Source organism: Jaculus jaculus, chromosome 7 (genome assembly GCF_020740685.1).
Source record: "Jaculus jaculus isolate mJacJac1 chromosome 7, mJacJac1.mat.Y.cur, whole genome shotgun sequence".
Lineage (NCBI taxonomy): Eukaryota > Metazoa > Chordata > Mammalia > Rodentia > Dipodidae > Jaculus > Jaculus jaculus.
The window spans coordinates 32,287,891-32,303,716 of NC_059108.1; the positions used below are offsets into that span (position 1 = coordinate 32,287,891).

Here is a 15,826-nt window from a genome sequence, read left to right on the forward strand (position 1 = left end):
AACATGTTTAAATGTCAGATACTGTACCAGGCACTAAGAACAAAAATAACAGAGAACATACAATGTTTTAAGAATTATGACTAGGCAAAGGAAGAGAAAGAGGTCAAGATCAATTCAACGTGTTTCCTGCTGAGTCAGACTGGCACGTCACACCTTATTCTAAATGGGGGGAAAGCTTATCCTCTAAAACTGTAAACCAAAACAAAACCCTGCCAACCCTTAGCTTCTTCTCAAGTGCTTGATCACAACAAGAAGTAACCAGCACAGATAACTAAACTTGTCTGTAGGAGGCCCATAATGGGAAGTGAAGCAGTCCTCATACCCTTGCCAGTGGTTACACGGGAAAAACATCCCAATGCGCTCCACAGCAGCAGAGATGACCAAGGATCTGAGAAGCGGACAGGAACGTGGCCAGGAGAATAATCTTCAGGGAAATTGCCTGTGAATTATTTGGTTTCCTTTTTCTCCCTCTCATTGTTAAACCTTTGGTGCTTGTTTTCCTCTCCAAAATGTCGGTCTGTTTCCACCTGGAGCTTCCTTCATCTATCTCTCTTCTCTCTGCCTGAGTTTGCCCCCGCCCCACCCACTCTCCATTTCAGAGATTCTTCATTTAGAGTTGAATATATGTAATGAGAAATGAATGGCAAGAGGTGAAAATGAAATTTCTTCCCTCACGACTCCTCCAGGTCTGTCTTTGCCCAATGTATTTCCCCTCCATTAGAGCATTTACCACTGTCTGAAATTACCTGGATTCCATGTGTGTTAACTGCTAATCATCAGTGCTTCAATTCACAAGTATGGCTCTGGGAAGGAAGTTATTGAGAGCATTACCAGTGTTTGCAACAGTGGTTGAAACACAGAGGACTACCACACATTTTACTGAATGGCTGAGTCATCTAAAATGAATTCAACAAGGGATACTGACCTAGTCAACAAGGTTAAATGGGAGGGTAAATTGTTCTTTATATTTTATTTTAAAGAATGTTCTATAATTTACTTTAATTCCTTTAAAAATAGAAATGCATTATTCATGTTTACATAATACTATTTTTTTATTTTTTAACATTTTAATTAGTTTTCTCATGTAATATACAACAAAGAAGTAGAGAAAGAGAGGGGGAGAGATGAAGGTAGGATATGAAAAATTAGTGACTAGGTTGGAAGAACATCATGCATTACAAAAGAAAATATTTCCAATTTTCTTCCAATAATCATACACTTCCTGGGCTGGAGAGATGAATAAGCAGTTAAAGGCACTTGCTTGCAAAGTCTGATGGCCTAAGTTTGATTCCCTAGGCCCATGTGAAGCCAGATGCACAAAGGAGCACATGTGACTGGAATTCTTTTGCCATGACAGGAGGCCCAGGCATGCCCAAACTATGTCTCTCTCTCTCTCTCTCTCTCTCCCTCTTTCTTTCAAATGCATAAATAAATAGATAATTTTGAAAAATTATGCTACCCAAGAAAATACTGATAGGAGCAAAAGCATATAAAACAACACACAAAGGAAGGATTTAAAGATTATTAAAAGAAAAAAAATGGAAACATTTGCAACTAACATAGCAGATAAGTAGTTAACTTTGTAGATATAAAAAGAAAATACAATATGCAAAAATCAGGCTGAAAAGATGAGGCACTTGCCTGCAAAGCCAAAAGACCCTGGATCGATCTCCCAAGACCCACATAAGCCAAATGAATGTATCTGGAGTCCATTTGCAGTGGCTGGAGACCCTGACATACCCATTCTCTTTCTCTAATAAGTGCAATTTTTTTCAAAAATATGCAAAATTCAAGAAAGAACATCAATAAATATTAGGACACTAGAATGAAATGATTAATATGGCACGCGTGTGCTTGTGCTTAAGTTAACTAGTAACTAAATCAATGTAACGTAAAAAAAAAAGGCACCATTTTTCTCCTATAGAATTTGCAATCAAGTGTTAAACAAAAGATCAAGCTCATTGGTCTCTAGTGTGTGCTAAATCCAAGCATTCTTTTCTACTGATGCCTGGAAAGTAAATCACTTTGTCTTCTTGGGATAACACATCACTGTATGTTAAATCTAGAATATACTCCAACCTATTATCATAGCAATTCAACTTCTTACAAGGTAGCTGATGTAACTAACCATGGATACATTAAAAGCTTTTAACCCAATAATACTCATCTCAATTATTATGTTAAAACAAACAAATGAAAATGAGAAAATAGAAATATCATATAGTATAGGATTAGGAGAACAATATTTTGACAATTTTAATCAGTAACATGTAATTACTAAAGCTATTTTGGGAGAAATATTGAGAATGTTAATAAACATCATTGATATACAATGCCAAATAAAAAAACCACAGGAAAAAATACCTATATTCAGAGAAATAAGAATATAAATATATCTTCAAGATTATATGCCAAAATGTTTTTACCATTACATATGTACTCATTATGTAAACAGCACACACCATCCTTACCCTCATCCATGCCCCCCTCCAAAGAGACCCTCCTTCTTGGGGATGCTGGTTATTCCCATGGGGATTGTCAGTGATGCATTGTGGGGGTATCCATCAATTGTGAGGAAGAGGCAATATCTCTGTGCGTAATGTCCCAACTTGTGCCCCACATAGTCTTTCTGCCTCTCTCCTGCAAAATTCTCCAAGCCATGTTGGGTTCATTTTAGGTCTACTTCAGGAATGGGCTCCTAGGAGCCTTTGGATCTCTGGGTTGGTAGGAGTTGAGTGTCCTCAGCTGACACCTACAGTATTATTAGTAAAAGATTTAAAAGGATAGCTCCTTCTCTATGGTACTTAATATATGCCTTCTCAACTAAAAGTAGTTACCAGTTTGGGGAGATGGTTTAGTGGTCCGTCTGCTTGCCTGCAAAGCCTAAGGATCCAGACTTGATTCCCCAATACCCATGTAAGCCAGATGCACAAGGTGGTGCATGTGTCTGGAGTCCCTTTCCTATGGTTAGAGGCCCTGCTGTGCCCATTCACTTTGTTTCACTATGTACCTTTCTCTCTGTGTGTAAAATAAATAAATAAATAAAATATTTATTTAAAGAATAATTACCAAAATATTATAAAGATGCTATTTCTCATTGACAAAATAAATATATTTATCATTTTTGTTGAAATGCAAGTATTCTATTACACTTCAAAAACTCCAGGGAGTCTATTATCACACATATTTTTATTTGTCACTATTATGCTCATTGTAATTTTAGGCAAATTAAATGAAGAATTTAGTAGATTTTTAGTTAGATTATAAATGTTCAAGTAGCACTTTTAATCATTATTATCAATATTTGGTTTATTTGAAAGGTTTCCTGCCTTGTATATCAAATAAGTATACTGCCTGAAGAACAGAAAGTAAATAGGACAAGAAAATGGAACCTGCCTTCATATTGTTTCCAACCTGAGAAGAATACACATAGACAATGGTGACCTTAAACAATGAAAATAAATTGGATTTCTGAAAGTCTTTTAGTTTTAATAATCTACAATGTCATTAGTAACAAAGAAAATTAAAACACAAACTTTATTTTGTTAGAACAACATTATTTTAATTGGTTTTCTTTTATATAATGGACACTGAAATCACATTTTCACAATTTTTGTCTAGAAGTCTGACCTGAAGCACTGTTTCTTCAGTGAATTACGTGTAACACTTTAAATTATTTAATTCTTGTTAGAATCACTTTTAATTTATTAGTAATGAAAATATCATGAACTAATACATACCTGTTTCTAGAATGTATTTTATTTTGTTGCTTCTGACCCTATTAGACTGATTATTAGTCAAATAAAATATATTATTTTCTTTATACACCTCAATGACAATTACCTAATATGGGGTTATCCCAAAGTAAAAATATCTATATATTTAAACAATAATATAGCTATAAGATTTTATTATTTTTATTTATTTTCTTGACTTTCACGGTAGGGTTTCACTCTAGCCTAAGTTAACCTGGAATTCACTATGTAGTCTCAGGATGGCTTCAAACTCACTGTGATTCTCCTACTTCTATCTCCCAAGTGCTGGGATTAAGGGCATGTGCCACCACACCCAGTTTCAGATTTTATTTTGCAATAACATTGAATATAATAAAAAGATACCAAACTACTTGTAAAATCCTGCACTCTATAATAAGAAACTAAATTTCTCCAAACTGCATGGGGAGGTAAAAAGCTATGGACCTTTAATTAACATATGTCTCTAAGGTCACAAATCCATTACACAAATTACTCTCCATACCAGCTTCTTAATGGCATCCTAATGACATTTTATGGGACATCTACACAATGTGGAGGAGATTTATCACTGTCATTGTAACATTGCTGTTATGTTTTGGATGTTTAATGCCCCCGCCCCAAAGTTAGTGTGTCAAAGAACTGTTCAACAGTTTGCGCCCATGTTGAGCGATGGTACAATCTTTAGGAAGTGTAGCCTACTGGAAGTGAGATTGGTGGTGGTGTGTCCTTAAAGGTGCTATTGGGATTTGCCCCTTCCTGAGTCTGAGTCTTCTCTCCCTTCTTTCCTCCCTCCCTTGCCTGTCTGGCTGGCATGAAGTGAGCAGGTTTTCTCTACCATGTGCTTCCCACTCTCAAACACACCAAAGGCAGCACTGGTCAGAAACCTCTGAAACTATGAGCCCAGCACATCTCTTCTTTAAGTTGTTTATCTCGGGTATTTTTTCACAATGCAAAAAACTAACATAAAGTCTCTTGACAAAATATAACAAAGCCAGAATCAAAAAGGCAAAAGGAAGTGATTATATATACTTAAAATCATGTTATTTCATTCATCATTCAAGAATCGATCATTCATGCTTGCCATTTTTGTATTTTTTAACTTGATTCTTTTTTATAATTTTCAAGAATTACAAGCATTTATTATTATTCCCAATATGAATTTTAGAAATGTGTATATATCATGGAGGGACTGAGAGAGCTATTAACATATGCATTCTCTCACATACTTGGCATATTTTGTCTACTGGTGACATCACAATAAATATTACTCTTCATGGTACTGAGCTCTTGACATCCTCCTAAATTTTAGCCTTGTGACAAGTGCCTCATCCACCTTACCTTACTCACAACTCTTTAAAAAATTTTTTTTATTCACTAAATTATAATTTCTGTTCTATTGCTGATTAATTTTATTTTCCAACATCATTTTATTTCATTTTATAAAATTAAAATGATTATGCCTACAAAACCAATTAATTTTAAAAATTTTATTGGTTCAAATAAGGTCAAGAAATATAACTTATCAGGTGCTGGTGGCTGGTACAGCCCTGTTGAGTCAGAGAGGGAGAGAGGGTGCTGTAGAGCCTTGATTCTTCCTTCCTTTATTCCTTCTGTTCTCTGCAAGGGAGGCAGGACAGGCAGGCATTGAAGCTTCCTGCGGTCATGCTAAGTTCCTAATAGAGGCATCAATTCCAAGTTCTCAGCAATCACAGATACAAGAAACTGGGCTGCATAGAATGCTGGGGCTCTAAAGAGAGAATTTGAACCACACTTCAGTACCCACTTTAATTCACCAGTATAGATGCATGGACCACTTGTTTCTGACTAAGTTCTGACTAATCTCATTTCCTTCAGAAACAAAGAAAGATCATTACAAGAATTGACAAGTTTGTATTATCACTTTGCTTTAATGCCTAGGCCAGATTCTATTCACCAACAGCTAGTCCCTCTATTGGTATAGACATTATGATACCTTGGGATGAGATTGTGTGGAGCCTTCCACATGACCACCTTGTCATTGTCCTGCTGTGGCTACTGCAGAGAAAAAGAAAGCATTTTTTCAGGGAGAAACTCAACAACAGTAAAAATCAGACCAAGCCTAGTTGGTCAATCCATCAGAGTGCCATAGTGCAGAGTGTCTGCTAACAAAGTCTAGGCATGCCAGCTTTTTTTTGCTCTTACAAACTACCTAAGGATAAAAACCCAAAGGAAGTAAGATGTATTTGGGCTCATGGCTCTAGAGGACTCAGTCCATGGTCAGTTGCTCCCATTGATGTGGACCTGAATGAGACCCAGCAGGAACCTGGTGGTGGATGGAAGCGTTTCACACCTGTGATGGACAGAATGCAGAAGAGAGAATAAAGGCCTGGGGCAAAAACTCAACTCTCAAGGAATGCCAACAGTGATCTACTTCCTCCAAGTAGGCTCCACTTCCTAGTTTCCACCAACTCCCAATACTGATATTCTGAACTCATAAGTACACAGACCCAACCCCCTAACCCATGAGCCTTTGAGGGATATCTCATATTTAAGCCACAGTGCAAATATTTGGCTAAAGGGCCAAGGCTTGGATGACAGCCTCGTGGAGGAGACGCTAGTCTCAGATTCAAAAAATGTAGTGAATCCTTACAGCTAATTGCTAAAGGTCATCCAGCCAAATGCGCAATGAAATGGCAGGTTCCTCCTGAAAGGAAGAGACAATGAGAACATCTTCACAGTCCGCCTGCTGGGTCCCAGAGACCCCTGTAGACCTACTTTTCCATGTACTTATTAGATGCTCTGTCAGAGTTCCCCAACCTTCCTTCTGAGAGGATGCACAGAAAGGGAAGGGTAGCAGGATAAACTGCTGTTGGTTTTAAAATAACAAGTGGTATTCATCATTTCTTTCCTAAAAAATGACTCCAAACTTTCTGCACTCTCATTTACTATGCCTGTATCTTGGTGGCTTACTTAGCATTAGGCATATACGCATTTGTGAGGAATTGAGCCTGTCTTAGGAGACTGGCACATCAATGCTTTAATCTTTTCTGTGCCATCCATTAGGCAGGAGATCATGATCAAGTTACATAAATTCTATCACACTGCTTCCCCATCAATAAGATGTGGGCAAACTCAATGTTTATTTGAAGGATTAAATGAAATATCATCAGAAAAGGATTAATATTATTTCTTCCATATAACTAACAGTGGATAAAATTTTAATGAGAGAGTGAGAGATACAGAATTGGACTTCCAGGGACTCTAGCCATGATAATTGAGCTCTAGATGTGTGTGCCACCCTATATGCATGTGTGACCTTATGCCTCTGGCTTACAGGGGTTCTGGGGTGTTGAATCTAGGTCTTTAGGATTTGTAGGCAAGCACATTAACTGCTAAGCCATCTCTCCAGCCCGGATATATATATTATATTATATATGTTATATATATATTATATATATATACACACCATATAGATAGATGAGATATAGATATAGATATATAGTATCTATTAAGCCCTGTCAGCTTTCTCAAAAACCATCTAGAAATTTAAGGTTTAGACCTCTGATCCAAACCAAAAACAATAATGAAAGAAATAAAATGGAGCCATGGCCGCAGGGAGCCACCTGGGTGGCTCAGCTGCTAACTTATGTGCTCCTCCAGGGCAGATGCCTGTGGCACTCAGCATCTAGCAGTGTTGGCATATGGTTAGGCACTCAAAAATGCTGAATGAACTATGCCTATGACAAACAACTGGAGTTCATTCTTTCCTGAACCTTGCTCCTAAGACACATCTGACTGCCACTATCACCCCTTCAGAGCAGAACTGCTCGAGGGAACGGGGAAGGGAAACAGCTAGGGCCAAGGACATCCTGGGGGAAGGTGGCTTGCACTTTGATGAGCTGAACAAGATGCAGGTGTTGGACCTAGCGGTTACCCAGCAGACCATGAGCTCAAGGAAAAGTACATGGACTTTGGGGGAAAAATTGGCAAGTTTCAGAAAATAGTTGGTGGGCTAATTAAGCTTGTTAACCAACTAGTCAAAGAAGCAGACAATGAGAAGATGAAGGACCCTGGTGCTTGGGATTTGCTCAAATCCACAGTGAAAAAGGGAGAAGCCCAATAGCAGCAAAGGCGAACCCTGAGAGCAGAAAAGAAAATGCAGTGAAGAAAGGAATCGGGTTGAATGTGAAGCTTTGTGAACAAAAGTGGAACAAAATGAAGTTATTGACCAATTTATTTTTCAGAAATGAACTGAAAATTTCATTTTTTATACCAGGAAGCAAAAAAGCCTTCCCCCCCCCTACACACAGAAACAACCACCAGTTCTCTGTATTATTCCAGTAACTTGACTAACATCTCAAGCATGTTGTGACAGGGGCTGCAGAAGGAGGCAGTCCCGAGTTTGGAGAGCTGGTACTGAATGTCAGGGGGCGGCCACTACTGTGGCAAGGCAGCCTCTGCCTCACCTGTGCAGGGTTACTATGAACTAAGATCTCTGTACACCTTGAGCCACTGCTTTGTAAATTCAAAGCTTTGGAAATAAAAGCAATAAATTTCCATTTTAAAATGGGAAAAGATTAAATGCAAAAAATTATCCTCTCGTAAAACCAACAAAAATAGAACCCAAAACTATTCCAATAGTTGGCAACCAATTATTTGTTTTTCTTGTTGTTGCTGTTTTTTGTAAACAGGTAAAGTTATAAGAAGGAAGGAAGGAAGGAAGGAAGGAAGGAAGGAAGGAAGGAGGAGGAGGAGGGAGGGAGGGAGGGAGGGAGGGAGGAGGGAGGGAGGGAGGGAGGGAGGGAGGGAGGGAGGGAGGGAGGGAGGGAGGAAGGAAAACCTTGCAGGGAGGAAAGGCAATTATCAGTCCTTGGAGATTGCATTAGATGCTTCATCTAATCAGATCCTGATTACAAATCAGTTGTGAGGATTCTACATACCTTCTCCCAGCCCTGAGGAGAGCTCCTCTTAGACCTCCATTCCTGAGCATTCATTGGCTTTCCTTCCTCACACTGCACAAAGACCCTGGAGACATGCCTCACACTCTTTCCACTTAAATAACTTCCTTCTGGAAAACCTGGAGAATGCCGATTTTGCCAATGATAAGGTAAGCTTTCATATATATCATATATATATAAATTTTTCTTCTTTTTTTTATCAGGATACCAAATAGATTTTCTCCTAGGTTTTTCTCTTAGGGTCTGTTTACTGTTTCCTACGCATTACCTTGGCTTTTCTTACAAACCTACTGTTAAGGTACACTTTGTAGCTTTCCCATTCTCTTAAAATAAAGGAGTCCTTATCCTGATTTGGATGAGAAATTTTCTTTAAGGAAAGGAAAAGTCTACGCCATAAAACTTTTTAGATACTACTGAAACATAATGTTTTCTTACTTTTTTCCCCTAGTGCTGACAGGCCTTTTGAAATTACCTAAAGTATTCTGTGGTGGTTTGGATTAGATGTTCCCCATAAACTCATGTGTTTTTGGATGCCAGGTCCCAGGCTGGTGGCAATTTGGGAGGTGGAGGCTTGCTGGGGGAGGTGTGTTGTTAGGTGTGTTTAGGTGTGTTGTAGTGAGCTCTTCCTTGCCAGAGTGCAACTCACTCTTCTGCTGCTCTTGTGCCTACACTGTGAAAAAGGTGATGTCCAGCCTCTGCTCTTGGCATGTTTTCCCCTGACATCACGAAGCTTTCTCTTGAGACTTTAAGCAAAAATAAAAATTTTCCTCCCATCAGCTACTTTTGATCAGGTGCTTTGTCAGTACTATAATATGGAATCTGCAATATATTGTATTTTTTTTAAAAAAAAGCAGTATCATGAATAAATTGTGTTTTCAATGAAAATGGTCTGGACCCTGAAAGTTTTGAAAACCTCAGGACCTCAGGACTCCTTCTGAAGTCCTGTTAGGAAATTCTGTGGTGACATCTTCTTTCCATACTCTGACCACTTTACTTCAACATTGGAATACTGTTCAAAGGAAGCAAGTCACAATTGCAGGGTGACAGGGTGATTTACTTTCATTCTTTGCCTGGAGTTGTTCCAGGTTTTTTGTTTTATTTTTTTTCACTGCAAGTTCCCATCCTGGCAAGCTAGTGCAGTGTGTCACTTCACATAGTCATAGATATATGGCATTTGAGTCAGGAGTCATGGAACTATTCCTGGCTCTATTTCTTTAAAATTATATCACCTTGGGCAAGCAATTTAACCTCAATTTCTTCACCTGTTATAAAGGGAAGAAATACCTTCTTTAACAGATTTGTTCAAAAAAATAAAATGATACATAATTGGCCTCCATACTTGCCGGTTCTGCATTCCCTTTCAACCAGCCATAAATTCAAACTTGTTTCTGTAGTGAACATATACAGATTTTCTGGGCATTATTTCCTAAATACTACAACAATGATTTACATAATGTTTACATTGTAATAGGTACTACAGATTATTTGATATATATGGGAGGATATGCATATGTTATATTAAAATGTTGTACTTCTATAAAAATAAAGCATTTGAGGACATTGGTATCTGTGGCAATGCCAGGACAAATGTACCAGAAGTATGAGGAGAAAAGTAGTAATTTTAAAGAAATGTTATTTTTCATAGATTTAGGCCCATTATGGAATGACAATAAATACCAGCTTTTGTGGTTGTTAGTGTTGAGTTTCTTGGCTGTGTCTTTAATGTTTAATCCTGTAGACTTTGATGACATGTAAGATAGGAACATTACTAATCCAAACCATGGTGTCCTCAGGAAAACCACTGGTGTTTCTCTCTCTCTCTCTCTCTCTATCTCTGTGTACATCTGTGTATGCTGTATAAAGTATTTATAACAAATAACAGTTTTGCACAATCGTGAAGGCAGGCAATCCTATGATCTTTAGAGTGAGTAGCCCAGCTTGAGACTTGAGACTTACTTCCAGTCTGAAGGTCAGAAGAGTTTGTCTCACTGAGGGGAAAGTCAGCCATTTATTTTACCCAGGTCTTCAACAGATGGGCTGATGCCCATTTATACCAGGGAGCACCCTGGTATTACCCAAACGAGGTTTGATCAAATATCAGACTTCATGTGGCTAAATAAGATAGACACATAAAACCACCGAGAATAGTGTAGGCAATATGCACTTAGAAATGATGTTAAACAAACACTTACCTAGCCAGGCATGGTACATACCTTTAATCCCAGCACTTGAGAGGCTGAGGTAGGAAGATTGCCATGAGTTTGTGGTCAACCTGAGACTATAGAGTGAATTTTAGGTCAGCCTGTGTTAGAGTGAGACTTTACCTTGATAAACCAAAGGGAGAGGGAGAAGCCACTATCTGAAGAAACAAAATAATAAATTGTATTAAACCTTTTCAAAATAAAACCCCCATCAATAGATATTGTGAATAATGTGAAGATACAAGGTACAGAGAGGAACATATTTCTAACATGCATATTGAATAAGGTAATTCTATTGGGTGGAAAATACCAAAAAATCTCCTACAAAAGACAGAACATAAAAATATTTCATACAAAAATGTCCAAAAGGGCATTTCATGAGGGATGACACACAAATATCCAATGAGCTCATAGTGGTTAATATAATTTTTTATTACAGAAATGGAAATTAAGATCATATTACTATGCTTATTTATATTTATCTATTTGAAAGAGAGAGAGAGAGAGGCAGACAGAGAATGGGTGCAGCAGGAATTCTAACCACTGCAAATGAACTCCAGATGCATGTGCCACCTTGTGTGTCTGGCTTATGTGGGTACTGGGGAATCAAACCTGGGTCCTTCGGCTTCACAGACAAATGCCTTAACAGCAAAGCCATCTCTTCAACCCAACATTACTATGTATGTTTTAACAGCAAGTGAAAATTCTTTTATTTAATTTTTTTTGTTTATTTTTATTTATTTATTTGAGAACAATTGACAGAGAGAGAAATAGGGAGGGAAGGAGGGGGGGAGAGAGAGAGAGAGAGAGAGAGAGAGAGAGAGAGAGAGAGAGAGGGAGAGAGAATGAGTACACCAGGGCCTCCAGCCACTGCAAACGAACTCCAGATGCATGCAACCCCTAGTGCATCTGGCTAATGTGGGTGGGTCCTGGGAAATTGAGCTTCAAACCAGGGTCGTTAGGCTTCTCAGGTAAGTACTTAACCACTAAGACATCTCTCCAGCCCAACAGTACTATGCCTTTTTTTAACATCAAGCAAAAATTCTTAAATCAAAATGACTACATAGAAATGTGCCCAAAAGCATGAACTGGGACTTTGCGTTATCTCACACTCTGTTCTGCACTGTGCAGATGCTATGGAGAAGTGCTTGGGGAGTTCTAAACAGAGTAAACACTTTCTCCAAAGGACTCTATGCCCACTCATGGTGGTGTGTGTCAAAACAAAATGAAAACCACCACCAACAACAACAACAAGAACAGCAGAAGATGCATAGTACTCTTGTTCACGGTGCTGCGACTATGGCACTACGAAGCCCAGGAAGGGGAGAATAGCGAATGATCCACAGCATAGTCACTTAGCAATAAATAGACTATGTGCAACAGCCTCTATGCAAAAAATATAGGGACTGAATTTTTCGTGTCATATTAAATGGGCTAAAGGAGACATAGAGAGCTGGTTATAACATGTTTCCCAAGTGCATCTATGAGGGTGTTCCCAGCAGAGATTAGCCCTTGAATCAGCAGACCTTTCATGAATGTGGGTGATCACCCTTCCAACTTGTAGCCAGAACAGAATACAAATGTAGAAGGGAGAAAAATTCAGTCTATTTTTAGCTAACCAGCCATGTTCTATGTAAGCCTCATAAGTATTCTGACTCTGTTCAAACAGAAAAATGCTGAAATTCATTAAAAAAAATATTTATTTATGAGAGGAAAAAATAAAGGGTTGCTGGGACCTCCAGCCACTGCAAATGAACTCCAGATGTACGTGATTCTTTGTGCATCTGGATTTACGTGGGTACTGGGGAATCAAAGATGGGCTGTCAGGATTTTCAAGCAAGTTCCTTTAACCACTGATCCATCTCTCTAACCCAAAACTGATTTTTGGTAAAATTACTTTATGAGCACCAGCATCTCTCTAGGGGTGAGGATCACTATCATAAGATTAGCAAATACACTTTGTCGTGTTTGAGGTGAATGAATCATTAAAGCGTGTGCTAAAAATCATGGTGTGAGATTGAGATGTATACGTTTAGTTAACCGTCTTTAATTGTTACCTAAAATAAGGCTTCTGTGAACCACGAGGAAGAACGAGTGGTATTATCAGATACTCTCAGAATACGTGGAGAGGTGGGATGAATTGTGTGTGATTTTAATAGGGATAAGAAGCCTTAGAGGTAGGAGTTATAAGAAAACTCATTGTTTCTGGGCTGGAGAGATGGCTTAGCAGTTAAGCACTTGCCTGTGAAGCCTAAGGACCCCAGTTCAAGGCTCGGTTCCCCAGGACCCACATTAGCCAGATGCACAAGGGGGTGCATGCGTGTGGAGTTCGTTTGCAGTGGCTAGAAGCCCTGGTGTGCGGCTATTCTCTCTTTCTCTCTTTCTGTCACTCTCAAATAAATAAGTAAAAATGAACAAAAAAAAATTTTAAAGGAAGAAAACTCGTTGTTTCTTGAGACTGAAAATGTAATTGCATCTGCTTCATCCTGAGCTACCCACGTCCTACTAGCATTTATGAATTTATAATAAAATATTACAAATTAAAGTAGCATTCATCCTTGGGAAACAAATGTTAAATAAATGAATTTGGATTATGGAGATTTTTTTTTTCCAAAAAAAAAAAAAAATGTCTTGGGCTAGGGGCATGGCTTAGTGGACACAACACTCACAGCGCATGCTCAAGGTCACCCACAAGTTCCAAGGAAAAGCCAGAAGCCCTAGCAGGATCCTACTATTTTAGTATGCTGACACAGATGGAAAGATGGGAAGTGGACACGATAGAATTCCCCAGAACTTTGGGGAAGCCCAAGCCTGGCAAAGACGAGTAGAGAGCCAGAGAGAAACCCTGCATCAAATGAAGTAGACGGGAGGCCTGAGCTGAAAGTTGTCCTCTGACCTCCACACGCACGCTGTGCTACTCATGTTCCTTACTCATACACACGCATAAACACATGAAAACACATACTTTGTTTTGGGTGGGGGGGTTCGAGGTAGGGTCTCGCTCTAGCCCAAGCTGACTTGGAATTCACTATGTTGTCTCACAGTGGTCTCAAACTCTCAGCAATCCTCCTACCTCTGCCATCCAAGTGCTGGGATTAAAGGCATGTGCCACCATGCCCAGGTGCACATACTTTTTTTTTTTTTAATAAAATGCTTACCTTTCTATGAAAAGCCTAACTTCAAATTTGTTGTGTTAAATATAACAACAATGAGATAGTTAATAAAAGGCAAAGTATATATGCATGAGACTATAAGTGAAGATTAAAAAATAATCATAAAATTTGGAGTTCAAAATACTTGGAAAATTAGTTCCTTATTATCAGCATGCATTTAATTTTGAAGTTACTATGATGAAATAAAGTCATATGTATTAAAATTGAAGTTATGCGATATTGTCTTGCTTGTACCTTGTGTTTTATGAAATAATATTAAAAGCCTGAAATAATAATGTCCACCAATACCAATAATGAATTAATTAAGAATGTATTGGATTTTGGTAGTGTGTTTTATAACCTTTAAAATTCTGACTATATTTAAATGGATTCTGTGATTGAGGGACTAGAAATACCAAGGGCTGTTACAGAACCTGTAATAAAACAGTATTATTTCCTTTGTTTCTTCTTTAAATCTGAAATCATTATACTATTAGTTCAATTCCTAAAAATATGCTAGAAAATTTTTAAGAGACTTTCTCAGAACTGTGAATGTAGAGCTCTGTCATTTTGAAATTTCTCTGGAGAGCAGGAATAAGAATCTCAAAGTCCAGTTCATCATACTGATCCCCTTCCCAGAAAATAACATAGAAGAGAGAAGCAATGATCTAGGAGAAACAGTACCTTCCTGGGAATTGTCTATTCTCCAACAGGCCATTCACTGGCCTGCTGAGTGCACTGGGCTAGGAAAATTCAGCTGGCAAATGTCAAGACTCAGCCAGTGACATTTTGATTCAGAAGAAGAAACTTCAGTCTGTGAGAGCAAAGATCAAAATCCCAGCCCAAGAGAAAATAGCATGTTAACAGGAACAACCTCGGAAAACAGAGAAAAATAAAAAGTAACGATACCCACTGCCATTGAACAGTTCTTCAAAAACACCATGATCTGCCAGTGTAAGTATTGTCTCCTTCTGTGACATGGCCACCTTCAAGTATCCACGACTTATGTGTTTCCCTTTCTGCATAACCGTAGCCTTGCTACTTCACAGGAGACACAGAAATAAAATATTCACCAATACAGTGCTTCCTCTCACCCCCAAGTGGCTGAATCACATTTCTGGTTTCTACTGTGCTTTGTGTTGTGCCAGCCAGATGGAAGCAGCAGTGGAAATATAAATGGATTATTTATTATCTGAATTATCTGGTTAATTATATAGATCAATGGTGATTGATAATTCCAGATGATATATCACAATTAGACCATCAGACATATGTAATATCAAGACTTTGAAGAGATGGGAAAATATTAACATACCTCCAAACATTTTACTTTTTGTGGAACTATGTGGAAAAAAAAAAAAAAAAAGACTACTGTGTCACCTATACCAGAAAGAGAATGGACTCCTTAAAGTCTAAGTAGCCTTTCTGTGCTAGGACATGACTTCTGTCCCCTGAGATCTCTCAGGAGTCTTCAGAGGTTGGGCACTCCATCCATCCTCCTGTGGCTACCGTAGACTGCATTGCATCCTCTCCTAACTGCCTCCTACAGTTGGAGGAGAAGACCTTGGAGAAGAGAGCATTTGGGCGAGTCAGTTATCCCCTTACCAATGACTTCAGCACAGAATAAACAGTTGATTCTAAATCAAGGGGTGACAAACTACAGCCCTCCACGTTCTTCTCCTAGTGTTTATGAAGGTTTGCTGGAACACAGACACAATTATTACCACATCATCTATGGTTGCCTCCACGTGTCACTGGCAAAGTAGAACAGCTGAGCCAGA

At 38.5% G+C, this 15,826-nt stretch overlaps 1 pseudogene; it reads left to right on the plus strand.

The window, feature by feature from the left end:
* Window positions 1-509: 509 nt before the first annotated feature.
* The window catches only part of LOC101617709, a 30,062-nt pseudogene continuing 14,745 nt past the window's right edge, over window positions 510-15,826 (plus strand).